Genomic DNA, 17,652 nt, shown 5'->3' with positions numbered 1-17,652 from the left:
CCATCAAGGCTTGTATGTCTTGTGTGACACAGGGCATCCACTGTGCTTGGTGGGTTTTGTCACACTTGACAAATCCTGTCTTAGGAACAACTAACTTTGGTACGCCCTTGTACTTGCTCTAGCACCTCCCCCTGCTATCTATCCTGGTTTCCTTCCTCCAGCCTGGGTGGACTGAGAACCTCAGCTGACCTTGGAGGAGGAAAAAGCAAAGAATTAGGCAAGACACCATGCCTTATAAGGTAGTCAATCATTCCTTAAACTATGGCACACACTATGACAGGCCTTGTCCTAGAAGATGTAACTCTTGAGAAAAAAAAATAACGTGGCATATTATATATAAGAGCTGAAAAATGTCACCCAGAACTGACCCTCAGGATAGGAACTGAAAGAACAGATGTACTGCTATGTAGTATTTAGAAACACTCTGATGGGCTTTGTGATAGGCTGTGGACTCCCAGATGAAATAAGGGCAGAGGAACCAGGCTGTTTCTCACTCTGCCTTCCAGAAGAGTTTTTAGACTTGCCCAGATACGCTGTCATCTAAGGCTGGTTGCAATGGGTGGGCATGCCTGGAAGGGCAGTATCAGGGAAGGCTGAGGGTGTAGCTAGATTGATCCATGTGGCATGCACGCTTCTGGTATGCAGTTTCGTGAGTTCTGGGTAAAACCCGACTTTTCAGTGCAATGCAAGTCAGTTGGGCTGTGCCAGACCCCAGTCTGAGTGTGTAGTGGCTTCTGGGCAGCTTATGGACAAACAGAAACTTTGATTGTGAAAGTGGGTTTGAAAGCAAGCTTCGAAGCCATGGATGTACCCAGGAAGAGCAAATTCTGCAACCTTCACTTCTCTGGAAACTGACTCTGTGAGTTACTTAACTGACTTTCACATCCTTATTCGCTGTTTCACACAGCAACGGACAGAGGAAAGATGACAGAAGTAGCAAGTTTGGGATTTGCTTACTTGTGCCTTGAGTCATGCATGCTACATCAGGCTGACAGGGTTCTCCTCTAACTTCGATTTTGAATCTGCAATGAAATTTTGTACACAGATAAGGTATTGAATGGCTTCTTTATGACCAGGCTTGTCTTTTTGTGACACAAGTATGTATTTTTTTCACTGTCAAAAAGTTCCTTCTTTCCTGCAGAGAAAGAAGTAAACAGGCCTGGAGAAAGACCTGTGCAAAACTGCAGTATCTACTGAAGGAGCAGAGAGAGAGCAGGAGGAGTGAGGGGACAGCAGGTCATGCAGGGCAGGACAATAGAGAAGAGATTTGGAGACAGGCAGGCAGAATTGTTTTCTTTGAAGTATGCAGATTTTTGCAGACTCAGAACTTGGTTTTCGTCCCTTTTGAACCACTGTGGAAGACTAACTTTGCTGGAATCTATGGAATAAATTTCAAGGAGGTGAGAGCTAGGCCTCTTAAGTCTCCTTTTTTTCTGGGTCCATCCTAATTTATCCATGGCTTTGCTGTAGATGCTTAGCTCTCCAGCACAGAATTTGTTCTATAAAGGCCAGATGCTCAGAGTGCAAACGCCCCTGCTCATGCGGGTGCAGGCAAAAACTGCCTCAGTGGTCACTGCTACTGCGTGACCAAGAGTCTTCGGTTTACTGTGTGGACAGGCAAGAAGAGGAGGGATGGAGCACACACTGAATCAGCGTGTTGCACAAACAGATTGAACAATACATGGGAGGCACGCTTCAGGCATCTGCAACAACGGTGCGCTTGAAATGTTGCCACTTAAGTCATTCTCAAGGATCTGTACATCTAAAAAGGACTATTAAATTTTTATGTCAGTTAAACAGACATCATTAGTTCAAATAATGTTTTCAATTTTTTTTAAATGAAAGGGAAATGATTAAGAACAGGCAAGGTAAACAATTATCTAAACGATGAGCTTTATTGCAAAAATATACAGTGGGCTGAGAGACAGTTTTATATGATGCCATTCTAAATCCTAAAAATCACCGTAGAACATTGAAAAGGTGACTGGCATTTAACTGTAATGGAGCTGTAACACTAAGACAAATTTATCTGAAGAAATATTAAAAGTGCCAGGATAATTAATGTACTTATAATGCTCTCTACTCTCTTGCAAAACCTCGTATTCTTCCCTGCTGATTTTTCCTCTAAAGCAAAATAAATGTTAGCAATAATAGAGGCTCATATCACCTTACAAAGCTGTAAAATCATATATCATAAGAAATGGGAATTCTTTGCCAATGAAAATAGAAAAAGATTTTCGCATTCTCAAATGTCTTAGCTTTTGGCATCTGGAGTAAACCCAACTCTTTCTGAAATATAAAGCATTATTTTATGGAAAACTTATGTTCTTTAAGAGCCTAGAAGCTATAAAAAGAGGCTTTCTTGAAATCATAGCAATTTCTATGAACAATAATGCAAGTCATATGTTTTCTAAAACAAATTTAATTAATTTTACTAAATCTCTCACAAATAGAGTAAATATTTCTATCAAGCCAACATATCACACCAGAATCGGCAACTGTTTTTCTATCTTGCTATTGAAGAAAATGTCAGAGGTAGAAAAATGCATTTTTCTCACAGAATGCATTCATTCTCACAGAATGAATGAGACATGGGAATCCCACAGCCACGGTGTCAGTGCTGTTACAGTGCCATGTCAGTACTATTCTGGCAGGAGCAGAAGGCAATTACTACACAAAACCAACAAATCTTTTCAGATTTCCTAAGTGTAGCGTAGAGGTGTCAGTTGTGTTCAAATTACAGATTAATTCTATGGAAAACCTTCACCTTAAAAAGCTAGAAAGCCAAGTTCACAGATCTTGGGAAATAAGAGCTTGAAGGTCATTTAGGCCTCTCGAACTCTGCTTCTTATGCACATGAATGTATTTACTGTTCCTCATGTGCGGGACGACTCCCCAGGAACATGGGCTCCTTCCCAATGCCTCTTAATTTCTTTATTTATTCACAAGCCCTGCAGCCAGAAAGAGTCATCACAGGTCATCTTGTTTACTCCGACATATCAATAGAAGCAACTGCATTTCACAAATCAAGCCCACCACTTCCAGCAGAAAGATACCCAGCCTAGCTTTTGAAGTGGCAGATGCCAAGGGGTCCACAAGGCATCCTTCTCCAATTTCCCTGCAGTCCTCAAGGTAAGCCTAAGGGTTCTGGCCCCCCAAAAGAAGGAAGCTCACCTGTGTTGAGTGAGTGACTTGCTGAAGGAAGGCTCCATTTATTGGGACAGAATTTCTTAGTTACAGGCAGAATCCCAGAATGAAATCTACAAATCTACCAACAAAAAAGTGTTGGGTAAGGGTAGGCTATTGAAAATTTGAGAAGAGTGAAAACTCCTTTTCAAACTTTTCAATTTTGACAGTATTTGCTGTAGATCACAGAAGTCACATCATCAGACTGAGGAGGCTTTTGGGTTTTTTTTGCCAGAGAATCTCCAATCACACAGCAATGCTAAATGAGTAGAAAAGAAAAAGAATAATTTCTGAGTCCTTTCCTCGGCTCACTTAATCATAAAACGCATTTCAGTCATATTGCAGAAAGCCCTCTCAGCAAAGATGAACCTGCCAAATTTTAGGCCCAAGGAAGGGGAAAACTGTTAAGAGAGATCTACAGATAATTCCTCAGATCAGACAGAGCTGTATTGCTGCACCAGTAGGCATCAACCTGCTGCAATAGCACCATAATTCTGTATTGTGTGAAAGGATGGCCAAGAAGGTCAAATAGATTTCAAATGCATTCAAATTTGAAGGGAAAATTTTAAAATCAGTTGTCTTTATTCATAGTGTAATGAATTTTTACAATACTTTGTAAAATGCCCTTAATTATCAATGTAAGTTCAGAGCATGGTGAAAAAAAAAAAATGATGATCTTTGTGACCATTCTGAAAACACAGTGTAAACACAAATAGGAATGAGCATCTTCCTGACAATGAGAGAACTGCACTGCTGGCTACATACTGAAGCAGAAATTTTGGTCTCGTTTGAACTGAGATACCTCAACCACAACTCCAGAGCAGTCAGCAGCGATCTCTGGATTTACTCCTGTGAAAAAGAGGACAGAGCCTGGTCCTGAATAAGTCTATTGCTTTGTGCTTTGCATGCACAGAAGTCATAAAGAGAAGAAGGATTTAGCTGATTTTAATTGTGCACTTTTGTAAAGAGCCAAGTCTGTTCTAACACACTTCTTATGTTTGTAGGGATAAAAGGGAAAATAATAATATAACAAAAAAATAATGTAACAAAACCAATCCTACAGAAAGACAAGTAAAGTTATATAGAAGTCCATATTATTGCCATTAAGTAAAAACAATTTTTAGAATTACTGAGACATGAAACTACGTAATCATAGGAGGTGGGGGGGAAACATTCCACTACCAAGGAGTTACAGAGATTTGGGAACACAACTGAACAGCTGTGAAAGTTCAAATCTAAACTCACTATCTTGGTAGTGTCCATCACAAGTATACTGCAGGCATTAGGAGGATAAACCCCAAGTTCATTATAACCATTATTCCTGGTTGTTGAAAAAAACTGTGAAATCTTCTGTGACACAACCTGTTAACTTTTAGCATTTGATACCTTTAAATCAGAATGAGAAGCTAATGCAATCCACCAAGAAACTGAGCTAACAATCTTCCAGCAACTCACCATGAAAATAAAAAAAAAAAAAACATTGAAGGCAGAGTTAAACTGAAACACTGACAAAACTAAATGAGTTCCTAGTAATAGGAGAAAAGACAGCCAAAGTGATATTCCAGATGGAGATTATTTGGAGTTACAGCAGTGAACTGTGTAAAGCTAAAGGAATGGTAATAAAGAATGAAAATGAATCTGACTATTAAATGGAGAGGATAGAAAACGGTGCCACTGAGAGATGGGCATGTTAGCAGCGCGAAATGGGATACTCTTCGCAAGAGATTGGCTCTAGAGCTGACAATCCTGCAGTGTGTCAATTCTTTTTAAAGCAAACCCAGCAACTCTTATTAAATATCAGATCATCCATCGTGAATTATGAAAGCTGACTTGCCCATGCACTATTGCTTGACAACAGGGAACAGAGAACGAGTAAAATAAGTCCCTCCATCCTTCCCTTGCTCCACAGGCTGGCCAGCAGAGCTGCTTTGCAGTACTGACTCTGGGAGCCTCCTGCTGCAGTATGGACAGCTGATAGCAGACCCCATGCCTCAGGGAGATGGGTTCTGCAGCACTCTTGCACTGGAGCCCTAAGTCCCTGAAGCTTAGTGAACTATCCAGTAAGCATTCAACAATTTCCTCTTCACTCTTAAAGGTGATGTGATAAAAGAAGATACCTGGGGTGAGAGAGAGCATTTGAAAGGGGCTCCCTGCTGCTATCTAAACTAGCTATAGTCAAGGTCTCAGGTGCTTAGTAGGGTTTCTGAACTTCTGTGCCCCATCTGGCAGCCTCCCTCCCACTGGGTGAGCAGCAGCAGCAGCTGGGAAGAGGAACCCAGGCACTGATCTGCCGTGCTCTAGGGCATCAAGGCATCCAAATCTTTCTTAAGGTTGAAAGAGTTCATTATATGTTTTATGTCAATGTAATGTTAGGCTACAGATGACACTCACATTTATAGGCTGCTGCACAGCTCGCTTTCCAGTTTGCTCTCACCTCTCTATCAGAGACCACCTCCACTGGGCTCCGTTCCAGCTAGACCCTCCACTGCACTCACAGACAGCCTGTGGCCATATGAAATATTTAACCTGGGGAGTGGCAAAATCTTTTCCCTGCTGCGGACTAAAAGCCCTCTGAACATCTTTAACAGGTCACTACTTGACTCACATCTTAATATTATCCAGTAGTAACCAGAAAAATAAACAAGGTATGTGTTGGCAAGCAGCCTGAAATAAAATCACAAGTCACACTGAGGTTCGACTCCCATCTCCCTCTCCCTTGTTTTTCCCTTTCTATCTCAGCAATTTAAAATGTTACTCTTCCTCAAAGTGGCCATTTAAGGCTGAGAACAGGGAGTAAAAGCCACAGCCTTCAAACACCTGCCTTTCTCCCATCGTCTAGAGGTAACAGCAGCAGCTGGGAAGGGTCTCACCCTCCTGGACACAACCATGCCCTGAACTCCCAAATTCGCGTGCCTGCTATTTCTGCACCAGCCTCCATTTGTCTGGCCCGTTGCTGTTTGCTGCTTCTCCTCCAGTTTATCCACCCACTTTTCACTCTCCCTGCTCATCCTGGTTTTCACTCTCGCCCTCCTCTCTCCAGCCTCCTTCCTACACAGCTGGTCCTTCCTTTCTTCACCTTCTTAAACCTCAGTGCCCCCCCGCATCACCTCCTAACATCCAGCACCAGTATCTTCTGTAACAGTATGTTTTGACCTCTCTCTTCTTGTACATGTGCACACACCCGTTATGTGACTCATATATAAAAAACCATGCTTCATACACAAGTCAATGGTTCGTTATCTTCGTTCACCAGGTTGAGTGGAGAGAGACAATTTATTCACACAGATACTTGCTCTTTGGAAAGGACTTGCACTGGAGTAGTGGTTGGTTCCCTACTCTGTTGCTTGATGCCATGTTCAGGGTCATCTGGGAAGGAACGGACAGATTAGACTGGTTCTGTCCTGAGGCAAAGCAGCAAAGAGAAAAAAAAAAAAACCAACCACAAAAACATGCAACAGAAAGCAGATGAGACCAAGGTCCTCAGGCTAGGTCAAGGGTTTAGGATTAGGAACAGCATCACAGAGGAGAACTTTGTATGCCAAATATAACGTCATGTGTGGTAAATACATGAAGCCAGATGTCACTGAATCTTCAGAAGTCACATGAGTTGACATCCTCTGTACAACTCCTAGGGGAAGGCTATATATATATTTAAAGCCTTCTGTTTCTATATTGTTTCTTAAGTTATATTTATTGCTTGACAGTGAAAAATTGATCTACACCTGTTACATCTAAGTATCTTAACCAGTTTGAAGTGTACCAGAGTGGAATATCTATTTGACATTTAAAACAATGAGACAGTTGTGTACTGTCTTTAGCTGTGACACTGTCAGTCAGCTCATTTTTATGTTTACTACGTTGTGCACACAAAATGTGTGAAATGTTTTCTAGATACAATCGGAATATAATCCTGACCTTTAGAAAAGATTTTTGCACATTTGGTATTTTTTACTGCTAAGACATATTTAGCACAGTCCTAAAATTGAGACTCTTATCAAAGCTAACAGAGTGGAAAGTAAAATTCGGTAAGAATGTCCCTGAATTAAACTGTGTTAGTCTTTTCCACAGTTCCTGTGATATGTTCCAAATGGGTGGCAGTCAGATGGTAATTATAAATCATTGCTTTCACTTCTCTAACTTGAGCACTATCCAAGATAGACAGTGAACACCTCTGAAATAGCTTATGCAGTTACCTCAAAGACTTCAGGAAGACGTTAGGTTTGCTGTCGTTCTGTAGAACTTAGATGGCAAAATCTGAAAAGTGTCTTCTCACATCAGGTTTTTTTCACTCCTTTGCAATTTGAGAATGCATTGGGCAGCAGCAGAGACTCTGGAATTATCTTCTGCAGACTCAGGAAGATGGTACTCTACTGTGTCATTCTCAAATCACATTTTAAATTTTTTTCAGGATCAGCACTATAAACTTCTTTTAAAAAATGAAAGTTATTGGTATTCATTGGGGGACATCCTTACTCCTGCTGAGTGGACTTTAGGCACTTTGCTTTGGATCAAATTCTTCTGTCTGTCACTGACTCACAGAGTTCTTTTAATATTGTTCGAAGGATCACGTATTGCACTCTTGATCTGTGAAAATTATAGACTAGGTAGGTTTCTACTTGCAGTTTCCTCTTGCACAGTTTACAGGATCCTGTGAAATGTTCCAGCAAATTCAGGTGGAGTAGTACTAGAACAACTACAGAAAGTGTTGGATACACAAAAACTGAAAAGTGGGCAGTTAGGAGCCTTTCAAAGTGAAGGTTAAGAAAATATAAACGTGTTTCAAACAAAAGTCCTAAACCTGGTGAAATTTGTGCAGATGCTTAACGTTTTACTTTGTGAGTAGCTCCATTTAAATCACTGGGGCTCTTCACAGCATGTAAAATTTGACACATACACAAGCCTTTGCAGGATGAGGGCCAGATTTTTTTTTTTAAGAGTGTGACTTGCTTGGAGATATTCCAGAGGGAAAAAACATTTGGGGCTTTCTATAAAATCGTTGGCACCATTCTGCTTATTAAACAGGCATGAATTCCGTCAAATAAGATAAGGTCTAGACATTTATATCAAGTATGTGGAAGTTCACGCCTATTCCTAAATTAAAAAAGAGAGCATTAATGCTTTGAGATTTATACGCTGGGTTAAATCCTTGGTGTATATTTAGTTAGGGTTTTAGAATATTACTTCTCTTATTTATTTTACTATCTTACCTATAGTACTGCTACCAGGCAAAATTTGCTCTGTTAGCTAATAAATTGCCACAACTTTCAAGCAGACTGCACAGAAAACATTTTCTATTATCTTCATTATGACTTTAGATGTGGCAAAAAGTAAATCCTCCTATCTTACCTCAAGCTAATTCAACACCAAGTATGTAAGACAAGAATGTATGTTCAATTCTCAGCTTGCATATTGAAGAGCAATATATTCATTTCAGGAACAGAGTCTAATTTTAGATCAGTATTGAAGGTGCGACGAAAATGCGAATGCTGGGGGTGTCAGTAGGGCTTTTCAAGAGCAAGCCCAGTATAGTTCTTGAACTATGACGATTGTGAGATGAAAGAAATCATAGAATAGGCTTTAATGGTCCAAGTGGAACCTAGTATATAACTGAAATGATTCACCCTCCAGTTGTTGTCATGGGCATGGCCTCAAACTACTTCAGATAAATGCTTCAACATTATAGCTCTTCAAGAAAACAGACGTAGTCGTTTGGCCCACTGGGTGCTGGACTGCTTGGTGGTAGGTGCTGCCAGCACTTTAAATAAGCAGCCTAGGGAGACACGTGGAACATCTGGCGACAGCAGCCACTTTTAATCACACAGGCCACAGGTCACGTTGTACCACAGCACACAAACCGATGTCACATTTAGCAAAGCACGTTTACTTGACCACAGGGTGTCTTGAGGTCAGATTTAAAAGCTTCTGCAGACGTTGACAGGAACGCAGCAGGATTTTCACAAGCCCCTAAGCGCTTATTTCCATTGGTTTCTCACTAGGACTGTCTTTGTAGTAATACTTTAAAAATACTTCAAAAATACAGCATTAGGTGTATCAAGGCACACTGCCTTGCTTCAGGCTGCAGCCAGCCAGATGCTGCTGGCTGGGTGATTGGTTTTCAACTCCAGTTACTTTTTAGGGCAGCTGTCCCGTCCCCGTACCAAAATCCTCTAGGGCTTCTAGTCAGGGGATGCAGGAGACCTGGGTGACTTAACAGGGACAGTTGCTACATGAACCAGGTACTTTTTTGTTAACAGGATTGCATAGGAAGTCTTGGAAGCCTTTTTCATCTCCTGGGATATGGTAATCCCTGTGGATTTTTCAATGGAGATAGCACCCCATATACACAGGGAAAAGAATAGTTTCTTCACCAGCTGGGCTGGGCCTGGTGCTTCAAAATCATCTTTTCAAGCAAGGATACCTCCCCTCTCCTTGCTGGGGCTCTCCAGCCCCACACTCAGACTGGCCATACCGGAGGGTGCCAGGCCCCTTCTCTACGCGTACTTCCCTCAGCAACTTCTGCATTCCTATTTTTAAAAGTTGCACATTCTGAAGATAGGGGAACATGCACTCTTTGTAAAGTAATCTCCAGTTCCTTCCCCATTCCACAGCAGCACACTGCTCAGAGCCAATTTTACTGCATAGCTGGAAAGTCTGTTATAGAAATGTATGTAATCTATATTATTACTTGCCTGAAAAAAAGGGGGGGGTGGCGGGTGGATGGTGGGGGGAATGTTCCCGGGAAAAGTTAATTGCATTTAGAGGATTTCAGAGTGTTTAGAGCTGGAAGTAATGAATCCGGAGCAATGTCCTTGGAGATGCTATACCGTGGATGCAGAGTAGCGCTAGATGGCACTACAGTAATTTTCACTCGAAAAGCACAGGCCAAGCCCAGGGAAAGATGGACTCGGGTCCAGCTTTGAATGGGCAGCTCAGATTTACCATCTACATTTTAGCTGGGTGGCCTGGGGAGATTCTGAGGAATGTGAGATACAGCAGTCTTTCCAGGGATTATAATGTATAGCCGTGACTAAGTTGATAAATGGTATAATACATATGACGAAGAAGAGTGTGGAAAGCTACTGAATGCTTTCATTTCACAAAGTGACACCACAAGGCACCTGAAAACCTGTAATGTTCTATTGAACCTAAGGTAAGGATATCCAGGCTCAGTACATCTAAAAGCATGTTGCTCAAAAGCATACCAAAAATACTATGTGTCATCTAGGCAACTGGTTCTATGTCTGTCTGAAGGTATAAACTGGCTGTTTATAACTAAAACTTCAGAACTTAAAACTAGTGTTTTGTGCCTTAAAATGAAAATTTGACTTAGCAGGCCGAAATCAGCTGGATTTTGGGACTAACCTAATAGCTTGCTTTTCTTGTCATACAGAGTTAAATGCTGTCTATTGCCAATTTCTTTTACTGTTTCCCACAGGTGGTAGCTGACATCAAAACTTGATACTTGTCTTGTTCCTACTAACAGAAAATATAGCTTTTGTCTCTTAACAGATATTGCAATAAGCTGATTTGAGAGCCTGCTTTTAGAACTTTGCAAAAGTACAGTCTTTTATAGGAACAACTGAGTGATTCTATAGCTTATATTATCAAATACATACAGGAGAAAATAGACCCTGTTGAAAAAATTGTACTTACTCTTATAAGTTGAACTGATTTAAACTAAATTCAGGTGGCTTTTGCAATTTAAAGGACATGGTCTAACTCAGATTTCAGTTCTAAAACATTGTAGAATCAGATTTATAGATCTTGTAAATTCTTTTAAAGGAAGCAGCACTGCAATTTATTTTATAATATCATAATTATTTTTCTATTTTGCATTTCTGTGAGTTATATTTTGCTTTCTGTTATGCTCCCGGTTTAAATCCTCAAAGGGTAATTAGTATCTATTTCACTATAATCAGTGGGAGTAAGACATTTCAGAAATAGGGAACTCTGACATTTAAGGAGAGATCAGCATGAATGTTTAAGTTTCTTCAAGTAAGTCTTATTCTAGTCATATAGCTACATACACTTTAGGGATATTGCCAGCTAAAAGGCCATCTGCTTGTCAGTTACAAATAAAAAAAATTAATAGTACTTTACATTACTGCAAGAACGGTCTTTGTCAATGGAAATAGCCCAACTGGAGACAAAAGGATTGCTTAGAAAAATAAGCACTGGAACCAGTAGTATTATTTGACCATAGGTTGTGCTCCCACCCAGCCAGGATGTGCAGCTTAACCCCAATGGTCTTTCAACACAAAAAGGGTGGAGAAGAAGGACCATAGAGGTCAGAGCATAAAAATCTAGGTTTGCACCATTGCTTCAAACTGCCAATATTTAAATAGCGTCATGTAATAAGAAATTAAATGCCCCTTGTGCTGGAATTGGACGGTTTGCCCATGCAAGGCTAAACCTGTGGTAAAGATGAGAGACATATGATGTCCAAAAACACTTTAAACTGTCTCTTTTAGTCATAAGCCACTGCTCTTTGAAACAATTCCTGTGTGGTTCTGAGCACATCCTGAGAAAATGTTCTCGTTGTCCTACTTCTTCTAATGTGTACTCTAATAAGGGCTCCTTTAATCTGTACTTTAAATCTCCTTTAATCTGGTCACTGTTTTACACTTTGAGATGTACCCCCGAGGCCTCCTCTTGCCTCAGAAGAAGATTGAAAAGAACCATAACTTGCTGCTTGCTTTCTCAGACATGTCTACGTCTACATTCCTGGAGTTGATGTTGGTCCTGATAGACGTGTCCTAAAAGCAGACTCCATCCTAGATGCAAAAGTGGTCTGTGTAGCTGGCAACGAAGCATGGCACTCATGGAAATACTCACTGGTGAAGTCAAGGTCTGATGAGACACACAGTTTGTTGGTCACTTTGCAACCTGAGCGACTTAACTAAAGTCAATTCCAACAACCCATTTGAAATCCAAAAGAGCAAGCAGAAAAGTTTCCTGAACAGTGTGGTATGCCTGTGGGAAACAACGATAGTGCCCCAAACCTGACTGTTTTCACTGTCACCCCAACAGTACAGGGTGACACTTGAGCAAATACAGCTGCAGTGGTGGTGTATCGCTGCCCAGCTGTGCAAGCTTGGGAAGAGGTATGCGCTTGACAAATGTGTTTGGTTCAGTGCTAATTACATTGCCAAACCACTGTGTGTATGTGGGTGTGTACGGTAGAAGATCAGAGAGTTGTCTTAGCTCATCTGAGCACCAGTATCTTGCCTAAACTAGTCACCGATGCTCTATTTGTGTCCATGGCAAGGTAGGGTAACACAGCCTGCTCTAACCTAGGAGATAAAGCTTAGAAAGCTAATTTAGAAAATGAGTAGCTACGATTTAGTTAGCTGAACATGTGATAAAAGTCTCCCCTCATTTAAAAAATAAACTACCATGAAATATTTTCAGAATATAGCATACTTAAGACATTTTAATTCCCTTCTAGGCTTAAAATTCACATCAAAAACATTCTCAACTTCTTTAATCTGTCTATTGCAATGAACGTTGACTCTCTCCGTTTCCAGCCTAGCCTGGTTCACTCCTTCTTAGGAGCCTGGTGACCCTGGGCTCCCTGGGGATCACCAGACTGCTGCTGGCCTTAGTGCAGACACCTGCTCAGCATAGCACACTGCAGCCCGTGACTCCTGGGCTCAAGCAGTCCGGCAGACTCAGCCTCCCAGGTAGCTGGGACTGCAGGTGTGCACCACTGCGCCCAGAAAACAGCATGCCAGCAGCATCCTGGGCTGCATAAGAGGAGGATTGGCCAAGGGAGGCGATCCTTGCCCTCTGCTCAGCTCTGGTGAGGCCACACCTAGGGTGCTGTGTCCAGTTCTGAGCTCCCCAGTACAAGAGAGATGTGGACTTGCTGGAGAGAGTCCAGCCAGCACAGGGCCACAAAGATGGTTAAGGGACTGGAACCTCTTCTGTAGGAGAGGCTGGGAGAGGTGGGACCGTTCAGCCTATAGGAAAGGAGGTGCAGGGGGATCTTGTTCCTGTGTACAAATACGATGGGAGGTAACAAAGAGGAGGGAGACTGACTCTTCTCAGTAGTGCCCAGAGACAGGACAAGACGCAATGGGCACAAATTGAAACATATGAAATTCCATCTGAACACAAGAAAACACTTTTTTACTGTGAGGGTGATCTAACACTGACTGGTACAGGTTGGGCAGAGAGGTTGTGGAGTCTCTATCCTTGGACATACTTAAAACTCAACTGGATACAGTCCTGGGCAACCTGTATGAGCTGACCGTGCCTGAGCAGGGGCTTGCACATGGTGACCTCCAGAGTTCCTTTCCAACCTCAACCATTCCGTGACTTTGTGATTCTGTGAATTTGCTTCAAGGAAAGAAAGCTCCAAGTCTTTATTGAGTTGGTACTATAAGGACAGTACCTTTTAATGTCCAGTCTGTAGTAAATTCAGACAGCCCTGATACAGGAAATAGGCACTAATCTTAACATAAACATAAGGTTTACCCTTATGTAAATTACACTGGATTCACATAAATTGCATGTTTATTAGTATTCTTGTCTTTCACTCTCATTTGCCTATAATTTTCATTTGTGCAGCTCTCTTCAATTATGGCTTTAGTTGTATTTCCCAGTTTGTATTCTCCCCTCAACAACAACAAAAAAACCCAAAACAAACCCAAAGAAAGAAATAAACACACTGTGTATTTTGTTTCTTGATAAAGAGTTAAGAAAATTTGAGATCTGTCCTCTTTTTACTACCTTGCTGTTGATTACTAATCTGTATTTGTATTTATGCATACACACAATGCTCAGGCACAAGATCATTTAAGTTAAATCATTCAGGTGTTTTGACATTGTATGGACTTCAGCGATTTCTTCCATTTTTTAAGTTTAGCTGTCAGCCTTCAGAAACCACATTAGTAGCCACTAACACTAAACATTACTGATTATACTCAGATTTTTATGAAAGTAAGAAATCTAAATTTTCAGTCCTACCTCACTGATCTTCAGTGCTCTGAAAAAACAGAGCAAGTTCAAAACTTCATTGCTGCAAGCGTGGTAGATGAAGGTAGATGAAGCCACCAACCAGAATGTCTCCCAAGCCACCTCCTGGTGGGCACTGCCACAGAAGAATATAGCGTGCACAGATATTCTTGGTGACTGTTCAGCTGCTTCAATTTATAGTCAAATTATGCTGACAGTCAAGTGACCTGGGCAACAAAGAGATAGTTTAAAGCAGTTTTGTAGGTTGCTCACATCTATATTCAAAAACCTTGGCCCATGTTTCTCGCACTGATTCCTTACCCATTTGCACCTAAGTTTCATTCTAAAACTCAGAAAGATGAAATAACGCAACCCTGTTCATGCTGGTGTCAGGCATCTGAGTTACACATTGTTTTGCTTCACCTCTTTTCAGCTAGCTGTGACTTCTGCAGATGAAAAGTGCTGTTATTAATGCTGAACACTGGTCTTCCGTGTTGAACTGCGGAAGGCACAGTCTGCCAATCCTGCAGTACAGTGTGTGGTCACAGGGACTAAGCACTGAAAATACAAACCTGGAATGTATTTGTGTGGCATTAACTAGGTCTCAACCCAATCTTTTCCTACTGTTGCTGTAGCCTGAAAAACTATGCAAATGCGTTGCTGCTGAAGAAAGGAGAGAAAACGAAACAAGTCCAGACAACAGAAACGCCAGCTCACATTAGTATTCTGCCATGGTGAAATAAACCAGATTGTTCAGACAAAATAGGCACAAACAAAGGTCTCATTGGGAATATAGCTGCTTGAATAGGAACAGCTCTAATCTCAGTAGTGCCACAAATCCCCTTTGAGAAAATGAATTTTGGAACACTTTAAATTTTTAACTGTTTTTCAGTTTCCATGGAATAGCACTGTGCCTCAGGCCACTCTTAATAACATTCCTGGCTTGCCCTGCTGTAACAATCTGTAAAAACTCATCCAGTCAGATGATTAGTGTTTTAATATCAAATTGCTTTGGAGTACATTTACGGTTGGAAGTGCATAATAGTATGTTTTATTATTGCTGTAAAACTAAAAACAAACCAAAAAAAAGCTAGAAGAGAAGTGGTTTGCTTTTTTTGCCCATTGGGGAGCTCTGGTTTGTTATTACATTCTATGCAATGATAATTAATGACTCCACAACCAGCAGTAAAAAAGTGTTCCCTGGCTAAAATTTTCAAAAGTAACTAATGATTTGGGGTTTCTTTGCCTTTATGTGTTCAGTTTGAAATACCTTAAAGAGGGACCTGGTTTTCAGAAAATGCTAAGCACTGACTTTCTGCAAATCATCTGCCTTCCTCTTAAAACTTTCAGACCCTGTTATTTTAAGGTCATGGTAGATTCTGTTTACTGGTAACAAAAGAGAAGTATGTCAATTCACAAATTAGTAAAAGAGCACCAGAGCAGATCACAAATAAATCCATTACAGGGGAAAATATTTTGAAATGATAGCTTCCTTGCACCTGCAAGAACAGACTTCTAGACTCTTGGGATGATTGGAAGCTGCTTAATGAACAAGCATGTAAGCAAAAGAGGGTAGGCTAGGGACCGGTTCTAGCAGTTGTTTTGTATTACTCAGTAAAAGAAAGATCAAGACCACATCCTACAGTCTTGGGTGGTGCTTGGACATGTCCGAGTACTTTTGAATGTCACTGTACATGTTGCGCCTGCCTGAAGCTGTCCTGGAGCCTGGCTGTCCTTTGCCCGGCAGGTGAAATCACTGTTAACACCTGTCCAAAGTGGGGAACATGTGACTGAATCAGAAGGCTGATGTTTCAGCCTTGGTGTCAATGCTCATCAAAGTACGATGGAGAAAGGAGCACCATAAAAGTTCTTATTTCATCCACCCAAATGACTCAGCTTCAGAAAAATCCAGAGAGGCTTCTAGGTCTTTCCTGCAGCTCAGCTGCACTGGAGCAGGCAGAAGAAAGCGAAGGACTGAAGGAGAAAGCATGTAACTGCTTCCGAGCTCTTCCTCTGCCACAGTGATTACACCAGGGCGTCCTTATTTCACACTCCTCTACTTCTAGTCATGTTCAGTTAGCCCAGATTAAGAACCTTTGGACATACATCTCCCCAGATCAGTTCCAGTCTTTTAAACAGCCTTGCCTTTTCTTCGAAGGGCAGTTTCTTGCCAGGGCAGGTATGCTGGATGTTCAGGTCAACTTTTCAGAAATACATTTCTCTTCTGATACCTGAGGTTCCCACACTTTCAAGTGCAAATTGCCCTTCTATTCATCTCAGCAAGATGCAACTTTTGGTCCTGTAAAATGAACAATGAGCACGCTTGCAAACAACCAGATCACTGTGCTGCGGCTGATTTTTCATGCAAGCAGACGTGTCAGAGGTCAGTGAAGGCAAAGCAGCGTAGTGCTTAGTAGCTCAGGGTGCCCAGCTGCATGGAGCTGGCTGGGCTGCTGATGGGGGTTCCTCAGTTTTTAATCCTAAATCTATCCCAGGTTGGGATTATTCTTGTTACATCAGACACTAGGCAAGGCTCTGCATTTGCTCTACCTTCCCCAGGATTGTCCACTCCCGCTTTGCAGAGGTCTCTGTCTCTATTGCAAGTCCCTCCTCCCAAATCTTGTGGTTTACCTAGCACATGCTCATCATCCTTTTGCTTCACGGTGTCCTGGGTGATGGGATTTATCCACACGCACCAAAATTTCCACAGCAGGATAATGAAAGTCGTTACTGTTTTCCTCCAACTCTCTTCCTTTGCTATTATCTTAGACTTCCCATCACTAATTCTCCTCAGCCTGGCTGAAGGAGAGAAGACTGTTTATCTCGTTCCAATCTAAAAGGAAAAAGCCTGGAAGTAAGGAGGCAGCATTAAATGATCACACTTCTGATGACTGCTCTGACTTTCGTGGGCTATCCTCTGGCTGTGTGTCACTGTGGCCTAGAACAAGCACCCTAGCATGGGGAAGTCCTACCACTATAGATGCACTGCGGTTCTCACAGACACACAGACTTCTGGGCACAGGGGTGCTGGGTCTGCAGAGAAGGCTGAAAGATTCTTCTTTTCTGAACTGAAAGGGTGCTATTCTGCTTTTGCCGAACAATTTGATTTTACAACTCCTGACAACTCCTGCTAACTGAGTTTTGCTATCTGACTGCTGCTGCTGCTAGGAGTGAGGGGGGAACATGCGCCTTCACTAACTTCATCAAACTTTATGAAGCTCCATTTAGAATTAAAAAGTTTTATTTAAGGTATATGCCTACATTTGCTTTCTTAAAGTTGTTCTAGGTTGCAGAGAAGATAACCCTGGAGAAGGGACTGGGAGAAAGTGCTCAGAGCCAGGGCTGCAGAGCTTGCCAGGGTCAGGCAGTTTTTCACGCAGAACCAGGATCAGTCAGGGGCGCAGCTGAGAAGCAACGGTCTGGCAGAGCTGGGCTACGAAATGCAGTGAGAGTGGCAGCTCAGGGCCGGTGAAGCAATCACGGTGGCTGATAGCACAGAAAGCAGGC

At 41.7% G+C, this 17,652-nt stretch overlaps 1 protein-coding gene across 3 annotated transcripts in view; it reads left to right on the top strand.

Annotated features, from left to right (window-relative positions):
- Positions 1-17,652, top strand: part of SOCS5 (suppressor of cytokine signaling 5) — a 93,431-nt gene that overhangs the window by 36,376 nt on the left and 39,403 nt on the right. For 2 of the 3 annotated variants that reach the window (XM_040611702.1, XM_040611700.1), the window contains one exon: positions 2,950-9,850. The exons of the other annotated variant lie outside the window; for it this stretch is intronic. The gene's annotated coding sequence lies outside the window, so the exon portion shown is untranslated. The remainder of the gene's footprint in view (positions 1-2,949; positions 9,851-17,652) is intronic. 3 annotated transcript variants of the gene reach the window in all.

The sequence above is a fragment of the Falco naumanni genome, chromosome 12 (assembly GCF_017639655.2).
Source record: "Falco naumanni isolate bFalNau1 chromosome 12, bFalNau1.pat, whole genome shotgun sequence".
In the NCBI taxonomy this organism is placed as follows: domain Eukaryota; kingdom Metazoa; phylum Chordata; class Aves; order Falconiformes; family Falconidae; genus Falco; species Falco naumanni.
This window is presented reverse-complemented; position numbering and strand designations above follow the sequence as displayed.